Here is a 13,287-nt window from a genome sequence, read left to right as displayed (position 1 = left end):
ACTAACTTAAAACAAAACAGAACTGAGCTATTTCAAAAAAGAAGCTGCCACCTATATTTAATTTAAATAAATTGTACTTTATACATTGTACTAAATACATTGGTCTTTGGCTCAGATCCTACAAATTGTCAATCAATGTACATATTAAAAAAAGATCTATATTATATATAGGTTATATGAAGGTTGCCCTTCTCCATGTAACAGGAAATATTATATATATATATATATATATATATATATATATATATATATATATATATATATATATATATATATATATATATATATTAAGGCTGCATTATCAATACTTTTTTTTTATATAGTAACCCCCAGTTAAAGGTGACATCTGGTCCTGTATACGATATCACGGTATGCAAACATTTTTTTATTGTTTATGTGGTTTCATTTACCTTATTCTATGCATTTAAACAAAACGAGAAACAAGAAGAAAAAGATGTCTGGGTTTAGAAAATTGAAATGTCTTGGCAAATGTGTAATTAAAAACTATGCTTCGTTATGGGCATATGCTTCGTTCCTCGGTGACCTATTGATATCTGGTTATGTTACGGAAAGGAATTTGAAAGAATAATTAAATTTGTACATTTTCTCTTGTTTCTATAAACATTGTTGTATACTTTAGGATTGGAGAACATAGATACTGCGATACCCTTATACCCACCTGCATTCTGAGCTTGGAGAAAAGAGGTACATCAGGGAAGGAAGGAGGGACTGTGGACCTCCTAAGGGGAGACATTTGTCAAGTATGCCAATGCATAGCCACCGTGGCATACGAACCTATACACATTGCATAGACTGCCAGTCTGCTTAAAGTTGTCTAAATGCAATAATTAAAAACAGTGTTTTAATTCACACATTTTTATTTAATAAAATTTTTACTAAAAAGCAGGCATTGATAGGTTGTTGTCAGAAAAAGTGTATCGAGTACTGATTACATATTAAAAATTAATATGAGATCAAGTGGAATATTTTTAAAATATGCAGACCAGATATATTTCTATTTCTAAGATTCATTCCCTACTCAGGCAGTAGTAATTTAGCCAATTCCTACGCTAAGCCACCATTAAAAAAAACAAGCTTGGTCAGACGTGGCAAACGTGGGGTTAATACACTAGCGTTCACAGATACAACGTATCTCATCCCATGAAATAAGCTACTTCTCTAAACAGATTAAAGGGGCACTTTGTGAGGAAGTGAAGGTAAATTGAACGTCAAATACAATAAAAAATCGAATATACAAATATGCTAAAATAGACTTCCTTTTTAAACATTTCACAAAAAGCCCTTTTAGATTGTAATTCAATTTACTTGTAATTCACTAGTTTGCGTTGAGTGCCACAACCATAGCTAAACTAACTCGAAAAATATTCACCGATTGAGGATTGCCACATATGTCAGTCAAGCTGTTCCCTGCCTCAAAACCCAGGACTCGTTGGGTGGGTATGATAGGGATGGTACCAGTTGGACAGATGTCATCTGCTAAACGCAACATTGTAGGCTCATGGGCACTTGTTTCTTAAGTGCTCCTTTGTCAAAGATATGGGTGATTAACAAAATTAGTCTGTTGAAAACATTAAAACAGTCTTGACCACCCAGCAACCAGAGATGTCCCTGCTGATCGGACATTAGTGGAGATACCACATTGGGAACCTCCCAGCTTTATCTCTTTGCCCATAGGTTTGGCCTTCTCTTATTAGCCTTCCATCAGAGGTGGTAGAGGGAATAGGCATAGGCATATGGCTCCTCAGTCTAAGACAAGACCAAAGACTGACTAAGATTTGATTTCCTATGTCAGGAAAACATGCAGATTTGGAGCTTATGGGCAAATTCTAGGTTTGTGTTTAAACTAATCATACGTAGATGCGTGTAAACAAGGGTTTAGCGCTGCCCTTTCTACTTAACCCCTTAACGACAATCCCCGTACATGTACGGGGTTGCCGTGCAACGGGTTAACGACAATGCCCGTACATGTACGGGCTGCCGTTAAATAGCTGCATCGCCGCGATCGCGGCGTTTTCGCCGCGATCGGCGGCTTTGCAGCATCCACGGAAGCCTCACAAGTGAGGCTGACCGTGGATCCGGGGAGGGCAGCCCTTGGCAGCCCTCCCCGGAAGAAAAATGGCCGCCGCCGCACCGATCATCAAAGATCGCGGCGGCGCCTGGCTAAAACTGCTTAGGAAGCGATCGGAATCGCTTCCTAAGCATAAACTGTGTTGCTGACATGCCTCAGTATCGAGGCATATCAGCAACACTAGCCCCCGACCCCCGATCACCTTGTGATTGCTCCGAAGAGCAACCACAAGTGCCATCCTATGAATGACGTTGCCGTCATTCACAGGATGGCATTAACAATAGATATGAGTTCACAGAGGGTCTATCCAGACCCTCTTGAGAACTCTCGAGCTCCTCCTGCAGGTTGAATGCAGGTACTGCATCCAACCATGCAAGGTCAATGGAGCCCAGCTCACTATTGAGAGTGATTAGTAATAAAAAAAAAAAACAAATTGGTCAAAAATGTTTAAAAAAAAATTAAAAAAATATGGTAACATGTAAAAATCCCCACTGTCACCAAAAAAAAAAAAAAAAAAAAAGTTTTTAATAAGCAAGTCCTAAAATTCTTTATCTTTACAAAAATTCCAGCATGGAAAGAGTTAAAATATTGGCATTACAAATGCCCATAGGGTGTCTAGTATTAAAAAATATATGAGTTGATGGGGTAAATTGAATTGGCCGGGTTCAAAGATGTCCCAAATATGGGACATGGGGCAGATGTCTAAATGGCAAAAAATACACACCTCACAAAGGCGGCATTTTACTTCCCAAATAACCCTACAAACCCATGCATGGGGGGTATCGCTGCGCTCAGGAGATGTTACTGAACACATATTGGGGTGTTGTTTGACACGAACATAAACCAGGAGCGATAGATTTATACCTGAAGTACAACACGTGTGAAAAAAATACAAAAAAAAATTACTACCATAAAGTTTCACTAAGGGTGGTGGTAAAATTAGTGCATGGAAAGGGTTAAAATACCAGCATTTCAGATGCCTTGGGGTGTCTAGTTTTTAAAAATATATGACTTGATGGGGTAAATTGCATTATCCGGCTTCAAAGATACCCGAAATGGCACATGGGGGGAAGAATTACCAGATTAGGAAAAAATGGTTTTGAAATGGCAAAACGCTACCTGTACTTATTGCCCCATAACGTGCAGAAAAAAGCAAAAAAACATAAAAACATTGGGTATTTCTAAACTCAGGACAAATAGTAGAATCTATTTAGCAGGTTTTTTCATTCGTTTTTGCAGATAAGTAAAAGTTTTCTGTTTAAAAAGTGAGAAAAAGTAATTTTTTAACAAAAAATCCCCATATTTTATCATTTTTTTTATAGTAAATTAGATGATATGATAAAATGAATGGTATCTAAAGAAAGCCCTGTTTGTCCTGGAAAAAACAATATATAATATGTGTGGGAGCATGAAATGAGAAAGAAGAAAATTACATCTAAACAGTAACACCGAAAAACGTTAAAAGAGCCATTGTCCCGCAATATACTACGAGTAAAAACCCCTATTGTCCTTAAGGGGTTAAACGTGCTTCTTTATGCCCGTTCCATAATCTTATCTTATTCCTTTCACATCCCCATCCTAAAACCCATCCAGTCAGTAGAAGGCCATCTTCTGTGAGCCCCAGTCTGCTCTCTAGGGTAGAGGAACCACGAGGATTCCAGTCACTGACCTGCTAATGTTCCCAGGTACATCAGCCACAATCTACCTGGCTGACAGTGTTTAGAGTTGCACAGAATAAGTAATACATTTGGCAGTCTCTGCCCAAGGTCCAGCTGAGTGAGCATTTGAGTCATTCTGGTTCACTTAAGCAGTGAAAACAATCTTGTCACCACCATGTTCCCCAAGTCAGTGTTTTTATAATGTATTAATCTCTTCGCATGCATAGTTAAAATAGAAAGCTTATTCTTATGAATTAACTGTGGCCCACACGTGACATGTCAATCAGTGGAGGTTACGTCATTAGTTCTGATCTGCAACCCATATTAACCACAGAGGTAGTTCATCAATTCTAATTGCATATTTCAGACTGATTTGACAAATCTTCTATTCTCTCCGATTCCCTTGCAGCTGTATTACCTTTAGGCACCTCACCTCCTAAACATCTGCAGTCATCACTTCGCTGATGTCGTTATTATAGTTTAGTTAAGTAACCTACGTTCATTCAAGCAACTCCAAAGAACTTTCAAGATAAAAACTTCCAGAGCACTAAAAAAAACACCAGGAGCCTTGTCTTCTAAGCTTTTACTTAAGTATTTGAAGAAGTTTCTGCATTTTTTAATATACCCGATTAATTTCAACTTTTATTCTAACCATTTTTCCATAATTGTCGATATTCTTGTACATGTATTAAAAGTATATGAATGTGTATCCTTCAACATACTACAATCTTAAAAATAAACCTGCTGAATGATTTAAATATTTTAAATCAATCTTAGTTCAATATATACTTTGTACAATTCCATACAGGGGCATAAGTATAAGGTGGAGGTTTCCATGAATTATATTTTATTGAACCCACTGTTGCTTGTCTACCCCCTAACATCTCCTCCATGGTAGAGAAAGTGATTTCAGGGGCGATCTTGATCCTTACAAGCGCTATTTCATATATGTACATATACAGTATATCTCCCCTCAGACACACACACAGGCATACACACCCAGACACACACACACACCCCCAGACACACACACACACAGGCATACACATACCCAAACACACACACACAGGCATACACATACCCAAACACACACACACAGGCATACACATACCCAGACACACACACACACAGGCATACACATACCCAGACACACACACACACAGGCATACACATACCCAGACACACACACACACACACAGGCATACACATACCCAAACACACAAACACGCATACACATACCCAAACACTCACACACAGGCATACACATACCCAAACACACACACACACACATACACACACCCAAACACACACACACACACACACACATACCCAAACACACACACACACACAGGCATACACATACCCCGACACACACACACACAGGCATACACATACCCCGACACATACACACACAGGCATACACATACCCAGACACACAGGCATACACATACCCAGACACACACACACAGGCATACACATACCCAGACACACACACACACACAGGCATACACATACCCAGACACACACACACACACAGGCATACACATACCCAAACACACACACAGGCATACACATACCCAGACACACACACACAGGCATACACATACCCAGACACACACACAGGCATACACATACTCAAACACACACACACATGCATACACATAACCAGACACACACACAGGCATACACATACCCAGACACACACACACAGGCATACACATACCCAGACACACACACAGGCATACACATACCCAGACACACACACAGGCATACACATACCCAGACACACACACACACAGGCATACACATACCCAGACACACACACACACAGGCATACACATACCCAGACACACACACAGGCATACACATACCCAAGCACACACACACAGGCATACACCGTATTGTCGGGTTTGCTTATGATTTTCAATCTAGATTTCCAACTCTGCTCATTCTTCTGTAAATTCACACTACTTTGGTGTAGGCTTAGATTTATATTAAATATAAAGTACATCAATTAAATACTGAAAAAAGCTTTGGTGATTTGAAATCAATTCTAACAAGGCAAACAAAATTATCAATAATATGTAAATCTGAAAATACAGCAAAACGGGAATTCATTTTTTCCCCACAAATTCTTATTTAGTCCCATTCTGTTTTGTTGTTTTTTGGTTCCTGTTGGACTTATAGTAATCATACAGACTGGCTAAAGGAGCTCTATGAAAATGTACATAAAAAAAGATAAAACAAACATATTGGTATTTGAAAAATTAAAAAAAAAATGCTAAAGCCACTCTGGTTGAAATAAACTGCATGTTCAAAAATTACAAATACGCCATTCCCTGTCAAATGTTTAATTGGTCCTATAAAGTCAAGCAGGTAAGCTTTTCCTTGGTACTAAGCTCAGGTCAATGTGAAATTTGCTTACCTAAGTTACTCGAATTGCGGAAGCTGGGCCCTTCAACGAAATTTAGCTGAAATTAGCCCCAGCCTCTTGATTTACTGAACCCACAGGGTTCATAGTATTAAGGTTTCCCTGTAAGTTTAGGTTTGGTGTTGGGCCAAACTAGCTTTGACGACTTTCACAGAATTCCACATATATTGCCCCAAGAAAGCCCAATATTTAGTGACGAGAATGATATACGTAACCAACTTTTAAAATAAAACTATCATGCACAGGTGGGGAAAAAAATCTTAAGTATGATCTGTGATTACATTCCAAGAACCGGAAGGGGGTGTTTGATCTGTATACATATGGATTTTCAATTTAAAAAAGTTAACCATCTGTTATATTTTTGATAGGCATGATGAAGATGTGAGCCAGAAGACCACAAGCCTCTGGATGTGTATACTGTAGAGTATGTATGCATGCATATAATGTGTGAAAACCAGCTGACTAGATGGGTCGAATGGTTATCGGCCTCCAAATTATATTTTTCTATATAATTTAAACAGTTTACAGTACACATACTTTAACCATAAAAATAACAGAGTGGTTGCGAGTTTGTGTTTTACATATTGAGTTGGAGCTTTCCGTGTGTGTTTGCGTCTGACATGAAACGGGTTAATATCTCTTCTATTTGGCATTCTATGTTGGTCTCTTGGTGCCCCTGCTACACATGTGTGTGTTTGTGTGTGGGCAGCTCTGGATTTCTCATTAGCTCCTGATCTCATAACCACGAGGATGAGACACGCTTTACAACAGAGGTGGTCCACACAAGAGGGGGCTTACATCATCAGAGATTATCTTACTGCGCTGATTGCTTCTCAACAGGTCGGGGGGGGGGGCGAGACTAACAACCAGCCACAGAATAGAATTAAGGAAAGGGGGGGGTAATTCTAGTTTGTTGCAGATGTTCATTGAAAAACATCTGTGTCCCCCACCACCCCCCATTACTGAAATATAATGGGCCAATCCAAGCCGGGCTCTGATCACATTCCAGCGTATAAGAGCAGTCTTAGTGAGGATGAGGAGGATTATAATATCCTGCAAAACTTTTCTTTGATTGGCAAACTAATAGGAAAGGTTGTGATTTGTAATTGCACTAAGGAATACGCAACCACAATTAGCTGGAATGTAATGATTGCAACCCCCCAGTCTGCTAAAACCCAAGCCTATGCACACAGCTGATATACAGAGCTCCGCCATGAAGAAGAAGTCCCCTAAATATTAAAAGCTTGAATTAAACCAGGGCTGGTTTCACGTCGTTTATCCTGGATTGGACTCAAAGAAGTTAAATCTGGAAAATGCTGGGTATAAGGTTATAAAGTTAAATCACATGTCATCTTTAACTTAAATTTCATATACTATTTACAGATGCAGGATGTACCAGTTCAGCTTTTTAGTTGTTAGATCCCATTATCCTCAACTAGTGAAAGAGCTACAGGTTCTAACACACAATTGATTAACTATAAGATGAGACATGAGTGTGACTTATGTGTTACACACTCAGCATCACCTGTACGTGGTGAGTGCTTGTGAGACTTGGTCTTCCCAGTAGCCATTTCTCGTTTGCTCTGCCTCGTGCTGTCTACCTGGTGATCCACACCCTATTAGATTCAAGTAATCTCTAGATTTAGCATTGCCAGAATATCGGATTTACGTTTGCCTACCATCTGCCCTTGACCTTGGAATTCTCGACTACTGGATATTGAGATAAAATAGGCCAAACAATATTCTATCACACACGTATAATTCTAGCAAGTCACCCTCATCCGCACGCTTCTTAGAATGTAACTACTAAAACACTTTATGGATTTTGGTCAGAGACCAGAATGAATAAAATCATACACAGTTTAAAGGGTAACATGAGTTACCAACGGTCTCAGGTAAGGGGGGTAATAAAAGAGAAGTAGGAATATAGTCAACATCTTGATTTGCAACATAGTGTATATTTATATAGCAGCAAAACTATGTTTAACTGATTAGAGGTCAATACCTTTGAAAATATTTAATTAGTAATTTTATGCACTCTGATCAAAAACACACATTGCACAACATATATTAAAACTGACTAAATTATTTAGTCTATACTGTCTTTATTAGCATAAGCAGTCTCTATATTCCATTGTGGCACTGCTTAGAATAAACCCAGATATCTAATTGAGTTCCAGTAGAAGACCGAGTATGTGCCCTGTTCATCGATCTATCATAGGAACGGGTAGGGATGAATACTCCAATCTGTACTCCCAATAATGTGACTAAACTAACACAGAGTGAAAGCTGCATGGATTAATATATTAGAATACACTAGGCAAGAACAAAAGGTAATTTAACACAAATCCCTAGCTACAATCTCACCAATTGTTTGGGTTTCCCATCAGGGAGACTGGAAACAGTCCAAAACTTGGTGGTACAATGGAGCTGTCAGATATCCTGTCCCAACATCCCATTTAATAGGACTGCTGGCAACTGCGCATACTGGAAAGGAGATGAGGAGATGTCCCATGGATGGAATGCTCTGTCACGACTGTGCTCGTGGTCATTTGGTGGGCCACGATGTCCACAACAAACCACATATATTGTGGGTGAAGATATTACATTGTGACATGACAGCTAATTATAGCTACTTTACAGTAACTTCATTACAATTTAAACATAAAGTAAAGATAGCAGATTTTTTAAGGATTGAGCCCTGCTGCTATGGGAGAATACAGTGGAAGCAAGCACTTCCCTAATATCCAAGCATGGATGCCATAGATCTCCCTACTAGTTGGTAAAGGGTAGTTGTCTACATGGTATAGAACTAAGCCAATGTGAGTACTGAGCGTATATCTTAACAGAAAATGTACATCTCCCTCCCTCTCTCCTCAACATCCCTGACTCTCGAGAAGGCTGAAAGTTAAAACGATGGTTGATCTCTGGATTCAAGATGATTACCCACAGTGATAGACCTTAATGGATTTGGTAATATAGAAACAGTGTGTGTGGCACTTTTGTAACACAAGTATTTTTCTTTGGGCACATAGAAGCATTTGACAGAACAAACAATATGTGACCTTAAATCGGATTGTCCAATAATAAAAACCTACACAAAAATGTGAAGTCTAACCAATCCCGTGGATTGGTTTACAAGATTATGAAAACGTTCCCAAAAACCATTAATGTTAATATCTCTTTAGAAACCCCAAATTAACAATGTTTAAGTAGATATAAGGCTAAATTCTAAGGGGTTACTTCTCTATCATTTCACCTAAATCCAACGTGCAAACATTTGGATAAAAAGAGAATACAGCATTAAAAGCACCTTTATATACTGGGGGGGGGAACCACACATTTATTTTTCGACAACCACGACAGAAGGCTTAAGGAGGGAGAAATCAAATGGATCTTGGAAAGAAAAGTAGAAACAGACATCCTGGCAGCAACGCCTGATTCAGTTCGCTAATTATTGCTCTGCATTTACTGAAACCAGAGAGCAGACGAATATCATCCAACTTTTTAATTTACTGTAACATCAAACATTCCACCGCTCACAGATAGGAAAAGAGGAGGGGAGGGCAGGAAACGTAATATCTGAGAAATGCACCTACTGAGCATCGTCTGCATCTAGCACACTCCAGCCCGTTGCTTGGAGAAGCTAATTGCGTTACCCTCCAATCATTCAAAATCAACACAACGCGGAAATACATGTTTGGCCCACCGCACGCTTGCCAAGCATTGGTGGGGGGGGTAGGAAAAACAAATCTGGCAAACAAATAAGTGAAATGAGAACTACCAGGAATGGCACAAGATGGTTTATAATGCGTGTACACGGGCATCGGCTGAGGTTAACTCATTTTTAACTTGGGGAAACACGAGTCAACCGCAGAACTAATATTTGTTTCAAAATAAACTTTTTTTAGGATATAAATATAAAAAATCCATTGAATATATGGTCCCCGGAATCCTTTGATTTGATGCAAATTTTTTGAAAAAGAAATTCCGTGGTTCTATCCATTGCTTAAGGGTTGAAACCTCAGTTGGAGAACGTTTAAGAGACCTAATTCTCAACATTGCCATGAAATACTTCCAAAATGGTTCAATAAAAATCAAAGAATAAGCAACGTTAACGTGGCTCTTTGGTTCCTCAGTAATGTCCAACATCGCACTAGGTTTCAAGTGTAATCTACCAAGATTGGGTACTGTTTGCCGAGTTGAGTCCCCAGTTCCTTCAAGGAACGCTAATCTATTAACTCTAAGTTAGGCAAAGAAAGCTTGCCGAGGTTATACATGGCCAAGGGAGTTACAGCCAAGTTAACATTACAAATCAGAAAGCTCGGTGTGATATACCACTGACTATATAAAATTCTCACCGCATTAAGAAAATAAATAAAAATTAGTTTTGTTCTAATTATAGCACCTTGGCACATAATTCAAATAAAATAAGCATTTAAGAGCTCACCCATTTCCTCTCGGACATGAGCTCATGAATACTGATACTGGGAGTTTAGTTTCTTAAGTGTTTAACTAAACAAATAAGCCATCTTCTGCCTCACTTTTAGTTCACATTAGGTACCTGTAAAGTCCTGCCTCAAGGCTCACATCTGCTTTCTTGTATTTACCTTCAAATCAGTAGTTCCCAAACTCTTACCTTAATTCATTCCAGGAGTTTGTGGAGAAAGGAACTGTCATTTAAGATGATGCAGTGGCTGAGATTCATGCTTTTAACTTTCCATTGCAAATGAAAGTTCACATTCATGGAAGAGTAAGCACAATTCTAAAAATACTCATATTCCATGAATAGTTGTGATACCAAGAGACAAAAGTCCCCTTCTGCAAGTTCATATAAGACCTTACGTTTTTAGCCAAAACGTCTACTGCAAAGCCCTCTGAGCTCCTAGGTGTTCTGAATGTCCGCCTGGCCACATACTCTATCACAATGACCACACTGGGGCTCGTCGCTGGCCATAGCTTGGGGCATACACCCGGAAGCTTGCTACCTGTATGTCCTTGAGTAGATGAGTAGCATCCTCTCTGTGTGTTGGAGCTTACTACCAGCACCCTATCACCTCCATCAGCTGGAGCTTACTACTAGAACTCTGTCCCTTTACAAGCAATATAATTGAGTAAAAAGTAAAGAGACTGAATGCTACAACAATGTTTGACCGAATGATCAATAATTTGGTATACTGGTTCCACGGTACAGAAGTAAAATCTTTCATATTTTTATTCATCTTCCTAATTTTAATGCAAGGTCAAGATTCTGGCTATTCAGAACATTCTACACCTACTTCAAACGCTTCCTAAACCACTTCCCGTTATGGACCTGCATGCAAAATATTTTCTGTAATATATATAATACATATAATATAGGTCAAACATGCTGGAAGGAACCAAGACACCCCAGGACATTGTAAGATATTAGGAACTAGTAAGGTACACACTACTTGTAACGGTCCCGATATGCCGCATAACACCATTAATATCCTAAAGCATTTTCTAGGCTACAAGGTAAGCTGAACAGATCTGTTTCAGCTGGAGTCATCACAATGTTGTCTATGGGAAAGGAGTGAGGAGAGGAGTTCAAAATATATTCCTTTTTTTTAACATAACAGGCTCCTATTAAGAGGCTTATAGACTGTACAAATATTTATCCTTCTTTCCAATAGATCATATTTTACATTTTTGATGACATAAGTACTTTATAGAGTCTAAAGCAGGCCACTGGGATATGCTCTATTACTGTATTTAGAAGAACTACCACCAACTCAAACAACCCTACATTTATTGTTTCTGGATTACAAGGTTAAACAAAATGGTTTGTTATTGACCTTGTAAGATACTCCATAGTGGTCATTTTTTATTTAATATAGGTACTTTTAAACTAAATATGGGTATTATGTTAGTGAGCTAATAAAGGAAGGCCAAAATAGGAACAAAGCAGAAAGACAAGTATTAGAAAATATCATGTAGTAATGAATCTGGATACTAATGGAGATACGTGTGGTATGAGGCTGAGAGCCACTGAGAAGGTGGATGGACTTGGAATTAGGATGTCTGGGTAGACAATGCTAGACCAAAGAAAGCAATAGTCACGTCAATGTTTTTGATAGAACAGGTCCCTTTGTACCCGTCTGTCTCCCTGTTAAACACTCTTTAGAGCCACTTGGTTCTGTCACCAGCGGTTTGGTGGAATATTCATCAGCTTAGCAGGCTAGTTAAAACTGTTAAGTTCTCAATGTTTGGACCACTTGAGGCTTTACGGACCAGTTTCTATTCTCATTGTTTAAAAATGGATGTCTGGAGAATTCGCAGAGCTTTAAAATCTACCAATGATACCTAACCAGTTGTATATAAAAGCTACTCCATTGGTCCCTTTGGTCCCTTTGGCATGCAGACGGGAGATGTTAAGAGTTCTATACTTTTCCAGTATAGAACACTGCTCTAGATATGACTTTGCCTACAATATGAAGGTGGCATCAGGTTATTATTCCCTATTACACTGAAATTATGCGACGTATATTCCCATTTTACACGATAGCTGATTCCGACACTACACATGCTAAACTGCCAGCAATCTGGACTTTTTCCAGCAAAGAACATAAGAGCAGGTGGATAGAAGGTCCACCTTACGTGACAATGCATGATGTTCTGCGTACACTACGTGCCCATTAATATGATGCATACAAAAATACTTTCCAAGTACTAAATATACATTCTTTGGCGAGGCTCCATGGGACGCTGGCATGTAGCTTTAAGAGTTAAATCTAGAGGGGAAATAAATACAAATGTGGCCCGTTAAGTGCGTGACAAGGCAGGAGAAACCTACAGAATATTTTCACAGGGCTATAGACCAGGACATACAGAGCAAGAGCCCTCTACTTGTCTGGAAGCTAAAAACCGGTAGATAATAATGTCCCAAGGAAGATACCATCAGGGAAACGGACAGGGGCTCTGAAGGAGGGGGAACATGGCTGGGAAAACTTCAAAGTCTACTTATAATGTGTTTAGAAAAATCCAACACAAACAGGAAAATAAGGTCCTGATTTTCTAAACTTTGCAACATCTGCTTCTCTTTACGCCGAGCACGGCAAAAATCTGACGGTCCCAGCGAGAGTAAA

At 39.0% G+C, this 13,287-nt stretch overlaps 1 protein-coding gene across 2 annotated transcripts in view; it reads right to left on the bottom strand.

Moving 5' to 3' along the window:
• The window catches only part of SLC25A21 (solute carrier family 25 member 21), an 81,190-nt gene that overhangs the window by 46,101 nt on the left and 21,802 nt on the right, over nucleotides 1-13,287 (bottom strand). The window lies entirely within an intron of this gene.

Source organism: Spea bombifrons, chromosome 9 (genome assembly GCF_027358695.1).
Source record: "Spea bombifrons isolate aSpeBom1 chromosome 9, aSpeBom1.2.pri, whole genome shotgun sequence".
In the NCBI taxonomy this organism is placed as follows: domain Eukaryota; kingdom Metazoa; phylum Chordata; class Amphibia; order Anura; family Pelobatidae; genus Spea; species Spea bombifrons.
The sequence above is the reverse complement of the archived record's forward strand: the minus strand, read 5'-3'. Positions and strand labels throughout refer to the sequence as shown.